This window comes from Chroicocephalus ridibundus, chromosome 12, assembly GCF_963924245.1.
Source record: "Chroicocephalus ridibundus chromosome 12, bChrRid1.1, whole genome shotgun sequence".
Classification (NCBI taxonomy): Eukaryota; Metazoa; Chordata; class Aves; order Charadriiformes; family Laridae; genus Chroicocephalus; species Chroicocephalus ridibundus.
Window position 1 is genome coordinate 9,219,515 of NC_086295.1, and position 16,202 is coordinate 9,235,716.

Sequence of the window (16,202 nt, forward strand, 5' to 3'; positions counted from 1 at the left end):
CACAGAGCTCTCAGGCACAGGGACCTGAGTGCTTTAGCCTTTACTAAACAAATACTTTTAATGATTGGAGCCTTAACAGGAAAGTCCAGTGGGGGCTGTTGAACTCTGGAATTCGCTGCAGGGGGGCAACAGGAGAGATTAGAGGCCATGTACTGCTGCTCTCACAGTCCCCAGTTCATATCTGCAACTCCCTTCTGCCTTAGAGGGAGCTGCATGTGTAGACTGACCCTTTCTTTGCTGAGCTTTCCTATCAAGACCTTCCAGGACAACCTCTGGTTCTCAGGCTGTGAATTCATGTCAGTTTTTTCAGTGACCAGTTCTCTCCCCGCAGCTAGCTGTCCCAGTTCTTGCACTGCCCCTGTTTTGAATCAGCACACCTTTTTCCATGGTTATGAGGTAAACTGAGCTGTCAGCTGAAAGGAATTTTTCAGCTGTTCTGGTCGACTGCACAGCTGCACAACCAGCTGTGCCAGCAGCATGGGGAGTGTGGAGGGCGGGGGTTGCCTGTGCCACTGAATGCGAAACCACAGCCTCCATCGTTACAACTGAAAAATGCTGTGATGCCAACAAACCACTAACGGCAAAGGCATTGGCTAGTTCTTCATTTTTCTTGCAGGTAGTGGAAGATAAAGATGGGCCTTCAGATCCTGTAGAGCCAGGAGCTCTTCAACCCAGTAGGTCCAGATATTTAAAAGAAAAAGCCTCCATACTGAAGTACAGGTGGTCGGTTGGTTTGTTCCAAGAGTTATTCCAACCCAGCTCTCACTAGGGTCTCATGTTAGCATTATGGGCCTTGGAGCCCTTGGATCTGTGCATGATCACAGCAGATGTAACTGTGTAAATGTAAAACATCACTGCCCATGCGCTGTTTATTCCCACATTGCTGCCAAAGCTCATGCATCTGGAACTCAGCTGGCAGGACTGATGGTGGCATTGCTGCACATCACTTGGGCAAAGTCAGCTGCCTTACCTTAAGCTGTTTGTGGTAGTTGGAGACACCTGGATGACTTTGTACTGAAGCAGATGAGACAAATGCACACTATTCTGCTAACTCATCTTCCCTTAAAGCACTGTGGAGCAATACCTTTCAGAAACAAAGTGGTAAGATGTAGCCAGAGTGAAGTAATATGTCAAATAGCTTCCTCTGTTTCTGCAGTGGTTCTCTAACCATGTTCAGAAACAGGTTTGAAAATGCTTAACCTTGTGTTGTGCACCCACATTGATCCCCCTTAGCTCCTCATTGCTCCTGATGGGCACCAGAGCACAGCTACGCACCAAACTATCTTTTGGCTGCATCTACATCCCAGTTGGAACATGTCTTTTAAAAGGCAGCCTTTTGCAGCTTCATACTTCAACTACCAACTAAACTCCTTATCAGTGTGATTCTATCAACAGGAAACTGGTAAGAAAAAGAGAAGTACCCAACCCATACACCACGATGTTATCTAATCTCTATCCAATCTGCTTTCTGCATGGAGACACATGCAACAGACTGCAGTAACTGTATGTCAGAAGGTCAAAGAATAGAGGCAGGGGACAACAGTACAAATAAGCAGTTGGGACTCAGAGAATCCAAAGCTAAAGCAGATTTTTAAAGCTGCTTGGTAATCAAAATATCTCATTGTACAAATCAGCCTTTTTCTTGTGGTCATAGCGCCTCTGTTTTGTACTCATTGGAATGTTGTCACGATCAGAGATATGACAAGAGTATTACGAGCACGGAAAGAAGGATGGACATAGGGTTTTGCCTTAAACCATGTACCTGTACTTTGCAGATATGGAAGAAAGTGGTTTCACTTATTGTAAAAGAGACTTTGTTGGAGTGCCAAAGTCAGTTCCTGAAGTGTTCGGCTATTACAGTTGTATGGGGATATAAGACTTAGCTAAAAGCTCTTAAGGAAAAAAAAAAGAGATAAAATGATATATAGGTTTACAGTTGCTACAATTGGTAATTGTTAATGTATGTAACTGCAGCAAAAAGCTCTCGGCACCTGGAAGATGCTATAGAATTACTTTGATTAGAAGAGGTTCAGACTACCTCTGGTGCTTCTTTTCCGTTGAGGTTGTGCTCACCAGAGACCGAATGCCAGCTACAGCAGTTGAAACAAGGCCCTTATGTCATGTGCAGTGCTGGCAAAAAGGAAAACTCAAAAGAGCAGATAATCTCCCTCTCCTGCCCTCCAGAAAGAGGTGCAAAAAGAGTAACAGATTACACACCAAGGCAACTTTGACCAGCTGAAACCGATGGCACAACAATCTTGTCATCCCTTCCCACTGACCCCAAGGTTGCCTAAAACCTCTGCAATCCAATTATTGGTTTTAATCGGATTGTGTTATTGCACTAAGTATATGATTTAAAGACTATACAGGTATGGTTAGCTGGAATATATGTGAGGCTGGCAGATTAAGTACGTTAATGAAAGTGCACATGGGTGCATGTCAACAATACATTTAGAAAGAGAGTGAGCAGCAATCGAAGTGGGAAGATTGAGAATGAGAATTCAGAGTCAAGCAGTTTCCTAGCATTTTCTTTCACAGATTATGGAATTAACTAATTCCTGGTTCTGGGACCCTTTTCTTGCAACTGGTAGGGAACTCCTGATAACAAAAGAGGCCAAGTCCAAATGTGACTCAGTGGGGTCGTGTACATAATCCTGCTGCACTTAAGGTGTGAATAAAGGAAGTGGGAATAGGTCTTTAGTGTGTAAAGACCTGGGAAGTTTTTATTCAGGAAAAGTAATAAATGGGAAAATTTCCTTAACTGGTCTAGGGGTTTAGCAGACCTCACTAGGAAAATCTGTTATTGCGAAAGCAGCAATCACACCGTCTGAAGGACTTTAACCCACCTGTCTCTCTCCTACCTGGAAAGACTGATTTTTACTTTTTTTTTTTCTGGCTGGGGGACTTCTTAGTATGTTATCCGTATTTCAGTAGTTATTTCAGTAAAATATGCTGTTGAAATTAGAAGGAGACATCTTAAACATTAAAGATTGGTCTGGCGCAGAGATTCGAAGATGCTGCACTTCACATCATTGTGGTGCCGCTGCTTTCAACTCTGCCAGTGTCACAGTCACCGTATGAGTACACAGTGGAAATCACTTCTCACGGAGTTTGTCTGCCGTTCCCCGTAAAGAAGAATTGTGCACACAGAGAATTGGTGCTTTTTCTTCTTAGATGAAGTCTATGAGCTGAACTCATCTGATGATGAACATTAAGTGGTGCTCATATTTATTTGGATAGCAGACATGAGGTTGCTATACTTCCATAGCAGCTAAGCAAGCCACACGGGCTGAGCACAACCAGAATGGCTCCAACAGCTTACCGCCACCTTTTCCTTTTTCTCTCTGACTGCAAATGGAGATGATGCACCTTTGAGAAGTTGATAAGCTCTGCAGGAACAAGAGTATAGGCGTTCTAGGGGTGTATGATGTATATAATCCCAGAATGGACATAAAAGCGTATTGAAATTAAAAGGTTAACTTTTAGCTTTAAATTTATGTGTCTTTCTAGAATTTTGGCCTTTTGTTTTGTCTTGCTGTTCCTTTAATTGCATAATTGTTTTCCCATTTCTCTCTCTTTTTTTTTTAAATCAAAACCTCCACAGGCTGTTTGCAGAAATGCCCTGAGTCTATGCTGGATAGATTTAAGTTTTGCAATCACTGAAACCTATGAAAATTGTCTTGTTGTCTGTTGCTGTGTTTGACAGGCAGCACTCAACCTGTGTTACTGGTGCCATCTCCTTGGCCTGGCTAGCTGTGTACTCACTTCCCTTCAAGTGGTTAAGTTAGTGGTTATTTTGTGTCTATAATTTAGCTATGGGAAACAGATCTTCCTAGCAGTGTGGTACTAGAAGCATCCCTACAACTATTTCATGTTTTTTTCTTCCCACTCAGTATGATGAAACATTCATGATAAATTACTGAATGCTAGCAAATGCTGTGTTATGATCATGTGTGCATAAGAACACCGATATATGCTTTTTATATCATATAGGTCTATAACAAGAGCAAATAAGAGAACCGCCTGCTGTGGGTGACACAATGTGGTGGCACCTTGCTCTGGCACCTTGGTCTTCCTATTTACTGTGATTGGTTTTGCTCATTCAGCCCACTACTTTAGCTAGAGGAACACCTAGAAGACATAAAGAGGGAGGAAAGGAATTAAAAAAGGGGTTATTTGTATCACTTTAATTTAAAATTTATACACTAAAGCAAGGATAACTCTCATTACACTCGTGTAAAGGTGCCTTTATCAGTGTAATTTACCATCAGTGTAACAACCAGGCAAGTTAATTTAGGCCTGGTCTTTGCGGAGCACCTGCTCTAATTCAGCAATGTTTATTGGTTTGGATAAGAGTCATTATGTAGAGATGGTTGTATAGGTGTGAAAATGCAAAGTGAAATGGTGATACTAAAATTACTCATACAGCTAATGGTATCAGAACCAGCTCTTTCAGGGCAAGGGGTGGGATTATATCCATGTCTTGGAGGATGAAAAGAAGAGAAGAGGAAAAGCGATATCATTGCAGGGATTAGCTGAAGCATTTCAACTTCTTTGCTTAGATAAAGCCTATTTAATTAATGCAGTATTCTGTGTGTAACACATCCTTCCTTATTCTTGCTTCTTGCTCCTTACAGCTTGGATAGACTCCCACCAGTCAGAGCAGCATGATTTCACAGAAACTGCTGGTCGTGAGAATCATCGGAGTCAGAGCTGGTTCTGGGAAGCCTTCATTTCCTAAAGCATTCGCTGAGACTCAGGGCCTGCTGAGGTGAAGAGAAAGTTTGAGAAAATTAGGTGCTAAATTATCACATTCCAGCTTAAAGTAGGTCTTTCTGAAGTTATCTCTGACTGAAGTTAGGTCCTTTTCCAGAAACTCTCCAAGCTGTGCCCATGTCACAGGTAACTTAGAAACATGGGCCCCCTCAAAACAGCCTCCAGGAGAGAGATGGCTTGGGCTGGTCTGAGCCTCAGCAAAAAGCAGTGGTTGTATAAACAAAGCATCCTGTCCCCTGCATTTGAGAGAGAGTGTTTATGAAAGGAATGCGTCAAAACCCACAAAGAGGTGAAGGGACATGTAGAGCCGCCTACACCCTCCATATTCCTTACACACTCAGTCACTGCAAAAACAAACAAACAAGACAGGACTGGCTTTGCCAAGACTGTTACAGGGACTGGCTCAAAGCAGCCCCGTGTCCCAGCTGTAAACAAAAGTGAATATGCATTATTTGGAAAATGAAACAGATTGATACGAAGAGCTGTGTGCAAATAAAGGATTAGGGGAAGGGAGGAGTGGCGGCAGGGCATGTACATGTTACCACCGAAAAGTACATAATGGGATAAGTGAGACTGTGTGTTTGTCTGGGCTCCAGCCTGTGCTCACATATGTGTCTAACTGAGCGTGACTGCCTACAGGAGATACCCACCCTCTCTGAAGGGAAGGACTGCAGGACAGGCCTTGTCATTTCAGCTGTGGGAGACAACTCCTGCTCTTGTAATCTTTTTTTTTTTTTTTGGCTCTGCCATAGGCTGATGGGGCTGCCTTGAGCAAGTGATGGGTGTGTACCCGTATCCATGTAAGCACATATGTGTGAGCACCCATGTACGTTTCTGAGAACGCTGCATGCCTAAGCTTGCATGCAAGTGTTTATACAGGTGCGTGCATAAACATGTGTGATGCATACGTTTGTGTGCGTACACGCTGAATAAATATGGGTGTATCTGTACATTTATGTGTGACACTTCGTAAGTCAGTGTTAGGTGGAAGTTGTGTGTTGTACATGTGAGTATGCAGGAAGCTGGTTTTGTGTATATGTGCTTCCTGCGTTTATGTAGGTGCTTGCCCATCTGTGGATGGGGCTTTTCCATAACAGGGAATGCTGTTTCATTTTCTACAGGCCAGTAGCAAAATAATAATGCCAAGTCAAAAGCTTATGCAAATCTGAGCTACTGATTGGAGCAGGATAACTGCAGTTCTCTAATGCAGCAGTGAGGTTTTGCCTCACTTGCTTTGTTGAAACCTTACCTGCATTTACATCAAACTCTTTGCAAAAGTGGAAGGTGGGTGGAAGGTGTCAGTTTTGATTCCAGCTGCACTGGGATTCTTTAATCTGCTTTAAATGCAACATGGCCTTTGGATACAGTTATACCTCAGATGTCGAGATAAAGCTGTATCTTTTCTGCATCACTTATGATCATTTTATTCGATTATATTGGCTTAAACATAGAGGTCCAGTAGCAGCCCAAGAGCTGAAAGCAACTGGGAGCCCCCTAGCATCAGACAAGCAGACATTTGGCCAGAGTGCCTCTTAATCTAGTCTGTGACAAACAGGATGTGTGTATGGAAAGATCTCAGACTCCTGGGGCATAGTCGTTACAGTGATTGAGCTCTGAAGGGAGTTGATAGGGGTATTTGAAGTTATGATTTTAAACAGGCCTGTAATTCACCTAGCCCATCTTAGTGATAGAACTGATAGATGCCTAACTGGGATGCTTAAATTTATTTCCCCCTCTTCTTGTTGTTGACATTTCCCCATTAAGGTATCTGGCTGTTTTAACATCTTTAAGAGTCTTATATTACAACATTTCATTTTCAAAGAAAAACACTTCTCTGTGCCTAGCAAAACTGTTCTTCCCTTCAGACAGTACTCTGTGTGTGTATATAGATGTATGTGTATATAGATGTATGTGTATTTATGAAATAATACTGATTATTATCTGCACTATGCTGTATACTGCAGTATGCAGTTATTACGTCCTGGCCACATCTAATAGGTGCTATGCTCAGCAGTGTTGCATTTCATGGCGTTGGTTGCTCTTGTATGATGACGCTGCCTTGTTGTGGGTACTCAGTGCTGGCTTCTGTTCTCAGATGCAGTGCCACGGGATATTGTTTCCTGACGACGTTTGCTTTTAGCGGTGGTATCATTTAGGGCCAGTGCAGGTAACAGAGCTTACACAATTTTACTGTTTAGCTCATAGCATCAGATTATGGAACATATGTTGAGACTCCAGGTTTGCCATGTAATGATATCCCTGTCCGGTCTTGCAATTTCTTATTGGAGCTGGGAATTTTCTATTTGAGAAATTAATCATGGAACTTCATTTGATCTGTTGAATCTGGCTGTATTGTACTGTATTTTATCTGAGTGTAGATCCATATGGTTTTGGGCTTTTTGCGAAATAGCTGTGATTTCTCTGTCAGAAGGGTTTCTTCCTTGGTTTCTGTAACTATAAATTAAAAGAATCCTCAAAAATAGCAAGTTAATTGCCAAGGACTGCATAGTAAATACGACCAGTGTTTAATTCACTTTAGATTCCAGACAACATGTAACAAATTAGCTTCAGTCTAAGGAATCCATCTTTCTGCAGGCAAATTTAAAAACTGTACAAACAGATGCTAATGACATAGCAGTGGTGTGGCGTGTCTCTCTGTTATGTCATTTAAGCGCACAGTATTGCAGTTCACGTGTGACTTTATAATTAAAGCAAGTCAAAATAATGTTTAATAATTTTAACTATTTTACCTTAGTATGTGTTCAAAGAGTGCCTGATTTTTTAAAAACAAGAAAGGAAAGTTAAAAGCATGAGCATGTGTACAAAATACTTATTGCACAATTTTGCATGCACAATTACCCTGGTGGCGAATGCAATTGCACACTATGTATCTACAGCTGCATGCACAAATTGGCAAGCACTCAACTCAGGATTTTTATGTAGTCTGGTGAATTTATTTGGCATGAGGAGACTTCAGGAATGATGTCTCGATCTGTGGGCACAACAAGCTAACCTTTCTGTAGGATATGCCTCTATCCTAGCTTTCCTCAGAAGTGAGAATTGAATTCCATCCCCATTGCCTGTTCAGACATTGACCTTTTCCCTGGAAAGCAGTGATGAGTTTTGAACTTCATGATACGCTCATCTGTCCCTGTGGAGCAAACAACATCACACTCTAAATGACCCCATTACATGTGAGTTCCCTGCTGAAGACTGCATCCTTCATTAGCAGAAACAACCTAGATCTGTTCTGATCTTTGCTATATGCTCTGGGAGTGTTATTTAAGCTGTTTGCATGGTTTCACTAGCTCATGGTGTTTTTCAGGGTCCACCTGTTCTTTGCTGGTCTTTTACTCTGGCTTAGTCAGGACATTTTTTTACTTTGACCAGAAAAGCCCTGTTGCTAATGCTCTGCAGTTCTTGCCCAGCTGACAGGTGTAGTTAAGTACTGATAGTCCAAATTTCAAAACAGGCCAGATCCAGATTTCCAGCATTCAACACTTGCAATTAGAGATCATATTTTCAAAGCAGCTCCCCTCTCATTCTGAGACTTTTGGAGTTAAGCATCAAAATGACCAGTGTCATGCAGCTCTTTGTGGGATGCTAACAGCTGGATTTTTCCAAGGGCTCAGCAGCTTCTTGGAAAGCTGAATGAAGTCCTCAAAATATTTAAATTCATGCTACTTTTCTTCCAGAAGGTAAAAAATACCGAGTGACAGCCTGAATGTCCACAAAACTATTTACTAAGTCTATCTGGCACAAGCTGGCAGGAGATGGACTGGGTTATGGATGAAGCTGCAGCTTTTCTTCACCCTGCAGGTCAAACTGGAGATTGGTAGCAAATGAGTAACCTGGGGGGGAATTCCTATAGAAATTGCTTCTGTCCCTTCAGCGTATTGAAGGAGATGAGGCGGGGAAGCATCATTATTAATTACTCATCTCTTGCTAAGGTAGAACTCACTGACTTTTGGTGACTGATTTCAAAGGGAATCCTGTGTAAGTAATGAGTGAGTAAGGAAGCTTTCAGAGGGTTGAAAGCTTTCTATGGGTTAAACTGTGTGTGTTCATTTGCTGCCTGTGGCTGAAGGGAGCTAGGCAGGAGCCAAAAAGTCATTTTGGTCGATGGGAGAGCACTAAAATTATTTTTCAGGCTTACACAATGGATCTGATTCTCCCATCACGTATTAAAGCTTTGTAGCTATGTAATCTTATCTGAGCTGCTTAATTTACTTAAATGCAAGTGAAAAGAGAATTCAGGATATTGCTTCTGTAAGAAGTGAGCTAGCAGGAGCAATAGGCATTCGTCTCCGTGTTAGCCTTGTTCCTTTTACTCAGACCTTTTGTTAAGCTCTTACTTCTTGAGCGTCTTCTATCAGTAAATAATTGCTTTCAATATGTGAAAAGACCGTGATTGAGATGATTCTTTGCAGAAGGATATGGTAGGAAGAAAGTCCTCTCATTTATGAAATGACCTTAAGCAGTCTGGCCTAGTGATGGACTTTTTAAGGGAAAGAGGAAGGAAATTGCAGGGCTATAGCCCTCCTCCCACGTTAAACCGTTCCCATGTGATGGAAGAGCATCTGGTTGATTATGCAACCTTCCCTACCCAAGCACAGTTCTATATGCCCAACTGAGACCTTTGCTATATGATTATTGCTGCGGTCTTACTGTATATGCCTTACATTGTCATTCTTCCCTGCTCCTCACTTGCCTCTGTACAGCAGAACAGCAGAAACATCACATTAAAAACTCGCATCAAGTCCCTGTAGGGGGGCAGTGTGAACTGGAGACTCAGGGTGTGAATCCAGCAGATGCAGATGTGTTGCGGAGGTGACATTGTCTCTGTCCTAAGGGGAAGGTTTGTCGTTCATCTTTCTGCACGGTGACTCACGGAGCAGCACTCCAGCTGACAGTAGCAAAAAAAGACAACAGGGCGAGAACATGTGAGAACAGAAAAAGTTGTTTAAACGAGGCAAGCAGTAGACAATCCCTAACTTAGCTGCAATTCCCTGTGGCTGGTAAAATGGAGAGGAAAAAAAGGCACTATTTTTAATGTTCTCCCAGCTCAGCATCATAAATCAGCAACTGATCTGATTTAGTTATAGCACAAGTAGAAAGATGTTTTTCTCTTGTTGCTGTCCCAAGGAACTCACTCTGAGATCTAAATGTCAGAGTCTGTCTTTTGTTTCTTGCTTGAAATCTGCCTTTATCTCCTGATCTGAATGGGAAGTGTTTTGCCATCCTGACAAACTTCTCAGAAATTCGAGAATGTTCCTGTGTTCACACCGAGTTGAAACTCACATCTTTTCATGCTTTCTGCACAAAACCCAAAGAAGACGCCCGTGCCAGTACAAGTAGTAGCTTGGTGATTCTGGCAGCTTATCCTTATTTGGGATAAGGAAGTGCTAGGGGCCGATCTCGGTTCTCCCCTACCCCTAGCAGGTGTCTGGCTGCAGGAATGCTGACTACTCAGGGGCTGCTCTTCCTAATCCAGCTGGGATCTGGGAAGCCTTTCTTAAACACTTCCCTAAAAAATATGTACAAAAGCATAGCTTGATAGAGATCTCCTTCTTCAGTTAAAAAATCCTTTTCATTGAAAATTCCGAAGCAGCTGTAAGTGACAAAGCCGTAGATAAGGCATGCACCAGGTGAAAGCTCTCCTGGTCTATTCACAGCTGGTTTTTGGCTTTGCAAGAATAGCCAGCAACAGAAGGGCAGGAGCTGCAATGAGGCCAGCAGCTCTGACAGTGAGTACCCACAGGGGACAAGATTGCCAGGTGGAATGGGTCCATTTTTCTCCTATCTGTTTTCTTTTCTATATAATCCTACTGCTGTAGCTCTTCTGGTCAGTAGTGTGAGGGGTTGTAACCCTGACCAAAACAGCTAGGCTGACAAGAGTCCCTAGTGTAAATACAGTCCAGCCGGGACAGAAGCTGAGTTCATGCTGGGCATGTGTTACTGGCATGGTAGATTGGCTTAGCTGCATTAGTGAGGTAACAGACCCAGTTACTTGATGTCTGATTCATACACAGAGGATTTGTTTACAATATGAACAACAAAGTCTTTGCTTGTCCTTTTAGTCAAAGAAGAGGCACTATGTAAATTTAATAATTTACCACTATTTAACTATATATCAGTTTCTCACCTTCAAAGGCTGTCCAAGTGGTTTATTTACCATAAATTTAACCTTGGACTAAAGCTGAGATGCTTAGATACCACCATGGTAGGTACCTTAGAAATGCTAAGGCAGAGATAAAGAGTACCATCAGATTGAGTGAAATGAGAAGAACTGTCTGGCCCCTTCACAGATACGGAGGATAAACAATAGCGATCTTTGTGCTTGGGCTGTAGGCGTGTTGTCAAGGTAAATGAGACCTGGCAGAGGGCCCTATTGTCTCCTTTCCCACAACTTATTAAGATTTACTTGTTTTATCATCAATGAGTATAATAACCAGAGCTCTGATTATGCCACAAGGACATCCCAATGCCAATGATTCATGAAACAGAGATTGCGTTAGTCATCAGAAGGGTCTTCTCAAAGGTTTCCTCCTTGTAGGAAGTAGGAACAAAATTTTTAGAGGGGGCTGCTCAGTAGGGAAAACTGAGGTGCTATTGCACACTTTGTGCAGTGTGAAGTCCTTTGCGTCCTTTATCCAGCCCTCACCCCCTTAAGTTTATCCACCAGTGACACCCTTCCCTAATGCGCAGCATCAACACCCACACACAGAGGCTGAGTTGCAATAGGGCTGGAGGCTACTTTACTTCAGAGTCTTTGCCAGCAAGGATTGCAGCACATAATGAATCAGCTGGATTATGCTTACCTTGAATAGGTCTGCCAAAAACTCTGACCTGATTTCCTCTCCCCCCACTCTCATTTCATTGCGAGGAGCCAAATGGGCTCTGGATGCAATACAGTGCCACTAGCTAAGTTGCCAACCCACAAAATTTTGCAATAATACACCTTTGTCTTTCACTAGCATCTCTTATCAAACAGTTCATAGTTATTGTTACAGACCTCAGTGCCTCAGTGGAGCTGATAAGTCTTATTCCCCAAGCTATAGAAGGACCAAATGAGATACTGAAAGATGAACAAGATCTCAGAGCAATTCAGTAGTAAAAGTAAGACCACGTTGGGCTGCTTGCTCTGCCACATTAGCTATTTATGAACATACACCTAGTGATTCCCAGGTGCAAATACAGTACATGAGATCTCAACACTCTAGTTCCTCATGCTACTCCACAATTCGCTTCTTAAGGAGGCAGTGAAAGTTCTGTGATACTTAATACAATGGAGCTTGTTCCTCAACAGATGGAAGACAAGTACAGTTGTCCCAGCACTTTCACCTTGAGCCCAGTTCAGGGGGACAATTACCACTGGTCATGTCAAGCCCTTGACAGAACCCATTACAGGTGCTATTTCAGAATACATTCTTGGACATATATCTTATAATATTGGAATATTGCATTTAAACATTACTCTGTGGAAGGGTAGTAGACCTATGAAAAATTTAGTCGGTTGGACTGTATTTGTTCCTGATGGTTGGTTTGCTGGAGATAACGGTTGCAAAACAGAAAATATAACATGCTTATCTCTCCTAGTTCTTAGTTGAACTGATGGATGTACCCTAACTATTGGAGACTTAATTGCGTGAGAAATGTGTTGTAGGGTGTTGTTCTCCTTCCCTTTTAACACAGAAAACTGTGAGCAGTGGAGTGTCCTGTTTCATGTTTATTTGTTTTTAATATACATGCAATACATAACAACTTTCATGTAAGAGACAGCAACATCAAAGTGGAAGAGAATGGACCGTAGTGAGAATTGTGAGGATTCTTAGTTCCCGGGGAGTTTTTTCCACACTCTTGGACTGGACCACAAACCCCAGCACTTCAGGGTCTCTCCAATTCTGTGGTCCAACATGCCAGATACGGGGAGCTGGAGAAAGCCTGCAGCATTGTGCAGGGCAAGAAGCGTGTGATTGTCCCTGTCTGCAGCGCTGTGCCTGAGGCCTGTGCCTGTCACGCAGTACAATGTGGAGCTTGCCCCCGTCATCTTGTGGTGTGGGATAGGACTCAACCCATTCCACTGAGACCTGGGATGCAACCACCCCCAACTAAATTCTTCATCTATAAACACTGGGAAGCCCTTTGCATGCCTGATCTCGGGTCATGGGCTCAAGCAGAAGAGGGAAGAGAGCTAGTGAAGCCTTGTGAAGCATTGCAGACCAAGGACAGGTTCAACATGTTGAAACAATGAGTGTTAACCCATGTTTAAGCATAGAAAGTTATTTTGTGATACTACTTCAGCATGGAAGAACTATGAAAGTAACTCTTAGAGACTGATTTTTTTGAGAGATATGGAAGATATTTTTTAATTAAATGAGTATAGGATATCCTTTGGTATTTCTTTATTCAGAGGAGATATTTAATACGATGTATTGCATACATCTAGTTCATACATTGAAATAATATATGATGTGTTAAGTATAGAGACTATTTTTGAGGATTAACTGTCTTCCAGACGTCTTTATGATCATGTAAATATTCATAACTGAATTATTTTCTTGAAAAAGATAAATTACTTATTTGCATATATTTGGAATTTTACAAACAAGTCAACTTTTGAGGCCAATCCTGCATAACTTCACCAAAGGAAAACCTGACTAATCCTAACAGTTTTCTCATAAGTTAATTTTTACTTCAGTTGTATCGGCAGAAGTGAAGTGACTGAAACAGCCATACTGCAACTTGCAGAATTTTACTTACTATAAGCCAAGAACTTGACAGTTTCATTGCAAGTGTATGCTACATTTGAACCTTGTAAAAATTAATTCAGAAACTGAATGTGAGGGTTTTATCCATATCAATCTTAGCAAGACAGAGCTATTTAGAATAAATGTCATCAAGACTATTTGCAGTAAAATCATAACTAGACATTTTTCTCTGTGTACATTCTAAAGCTTTCTTATCATTAAGACTCTATGCATGGTGGTGTTTTTTTAGTCAGTTGAATAAGATATTTGTAGTAATATGCAAACTATAAGTAGGCAACACCTTACACAATGCCGTATACAATGCACCAACCACCTTAGCTCCCAGGGTTTCCATAAAAGCACTATAAAACAGTGCAAACTCGAGGCGTGTTTGCAGAACAAATCATATGAAATTTTAGGTAAAGATTTTGTTCAACATAAGGCAGAGCAAAATTCTTCCTGGTTTTCCATGGGAAGAGATGGCCTTTTGACCAAAAATTCTACCTGAAGTTGTAATTCTGGTGAAATATAACAATCAGTCTTAAATATCATAGTTTTAGCACCGGGGTGGTTTTTGTCATTTCATCCTGAGTCAGATATATCTGTGTATGATACTCTTCACTGGATGGTTAATATGAATGTGTTTCTGCCTACAGATCACTTTCAAAATATTTGCCCCGGTTTAATTAGTGGTGTAATTTACACTGGTCGTCAAATACATGGCTTTGTGAATGGATAACTCCTAAAGACCCTTCAGGATGGCTGCCAGAATATTGCTAATAGAATACATGTTTAATCGTATGGGTATTCCTGTGCATAACCTAATGAATCTCAGATGTTTTGCGAACTTAAGACTGTTCAAATCAAAAAAGGAATAGGGCATTTTGGTGGGGAATGAGGGCCTGTTTTGTGAGGGACCTTCCAATCTCTTGACTCCTTAAGGTTTTGCAATTTCCATGATGCATGCTCTTTTCACTGCCTTCTTGTCCACTGACTGTTTTTATATGTGAAAACATAGGAAGAGTTCTGTACTGAGTCACAGCGCAATCTGCTAAGTACATCAGGCTGGTATGCCAGGTTGGTTAAGCTCTTCTCTTGATAAGAGTAATAACAGAAAAATAGATAGCCAGAAAAATGAGGGATGGGGAGTGGGACAGCGAGTGTCAGACTTGCAAGTGGTGCAAGACAGATGGCCCAGATGGCTCCTTATCCTCAAGATGAAGATAACCTGTATCAGAATTGAACTGGTGACAGTCTGTTCTGGGCCATCTCATCTCACAACCTGAATCACCATGAATCCCAGCAAAGTTAACAAGGTTTCATTTGAGCCACACAAGTCAGCTCCATAAGTGGAATGAAATAAAACAAGACTGAAAAAGCCACATGGAAAGTGCAGTGAGGCAGCAGAAACAAGGCAGAGGAAGGCAGTGCGGTATCATGCTGACCCAGATGGCAGCAGGTCACATTTGTGACTGTCTGTCATGTGTCTGGCCACAGGGGTAACGTTAACACTGCAGCCTGTCAAACACCTTCCCTTAGGGCTAGGCCATATCCTCAAATTTGTGCTATTTATTCTCACACAGTTGTAATTTGAATTGTTATCCTGAAAACTAATAGGAAAATCACAGCCACCTCTGTAAGTGGAGGCAAGGTCCTGGTTGGCATAGTGAGACAGAAATCAATTGACTCTTTTAGAGTTGCATTTGCTAATGCCAACAATGTAATTTGTTTTATTAGTCTGTATGGGCTTGATCTAACTCTTGCTAAAGTCAAGGAGTGAATGCAAAGCCTGTCCTGACAGTCAGCCTTATCGCCATCAGGAGAGATGGGGCTCGTAGCATTCTATGTCTGCTGCCAAGAATTAATTGTGTTCAAGTTAATGCCTGAATTAAGATTAAGCTCTGCTTGATTGACAACTATTGCTATGTCAGGAAGCACAAACCATGAGGAGCTAAGTTAGAAATTAGCCATTTTGTCTGGATCACCTTCTGCAGATGGGAAAAAAAGAAATGCTGCACCGTTCTGTTGAAAAGCAACGCAGTGCGCGTCAGGGCTGTAAACAGATGCCCGCTGCACAGAAAGTGTTGTCATGATTAACAGTAAGTAGCTGTTGGGGTTGTGCTACAAAGAGGCAGTTAAGAAAAAGGGCTCCTTTGTTGACAGCCAAGAAATAGGCAGAGAATGTTGGCAGGGGTAGAGAAGGGAGGGCATGGCGAAAAAGGCGGGGAGTTCAGCTGGTGTAGCCAGAGAGCAGTCAGGGAGAATATGGCTGGCTGGGAGGGACTGGCCAGAAAGAGGCAGATCTATTGGGGAAAAATTAAGACTTGAGTCATCAACATATCTGTGTGTATGAACAAAAGCCCCAAGGGAGAGAGTAGAGCCTGGCGGGGGGCTAGACTAAGAGCCTGGAGAGAAGAAATGGAAGAAGTAGCAGCGGTGGTTCAGGGGTGGGCAGTGGGTGATGTGAACCTTCACGCTTGGTGTCCAGTGAGGTTTTCCGCACTGCCTTGTAGGTTCTGTGATGAGACTTGCTTCGGAGTTCAGTAATAATCAGAACATTAACATTATATTCCTTAACAATATATTACGTGTGCCCCATTCTTAGTATTTTCTTGGGTTTGTGCCAGGTCTAAAATAGGTCAGATTAAGCATCCAAAAACTTTAGCAGTGTCTGCT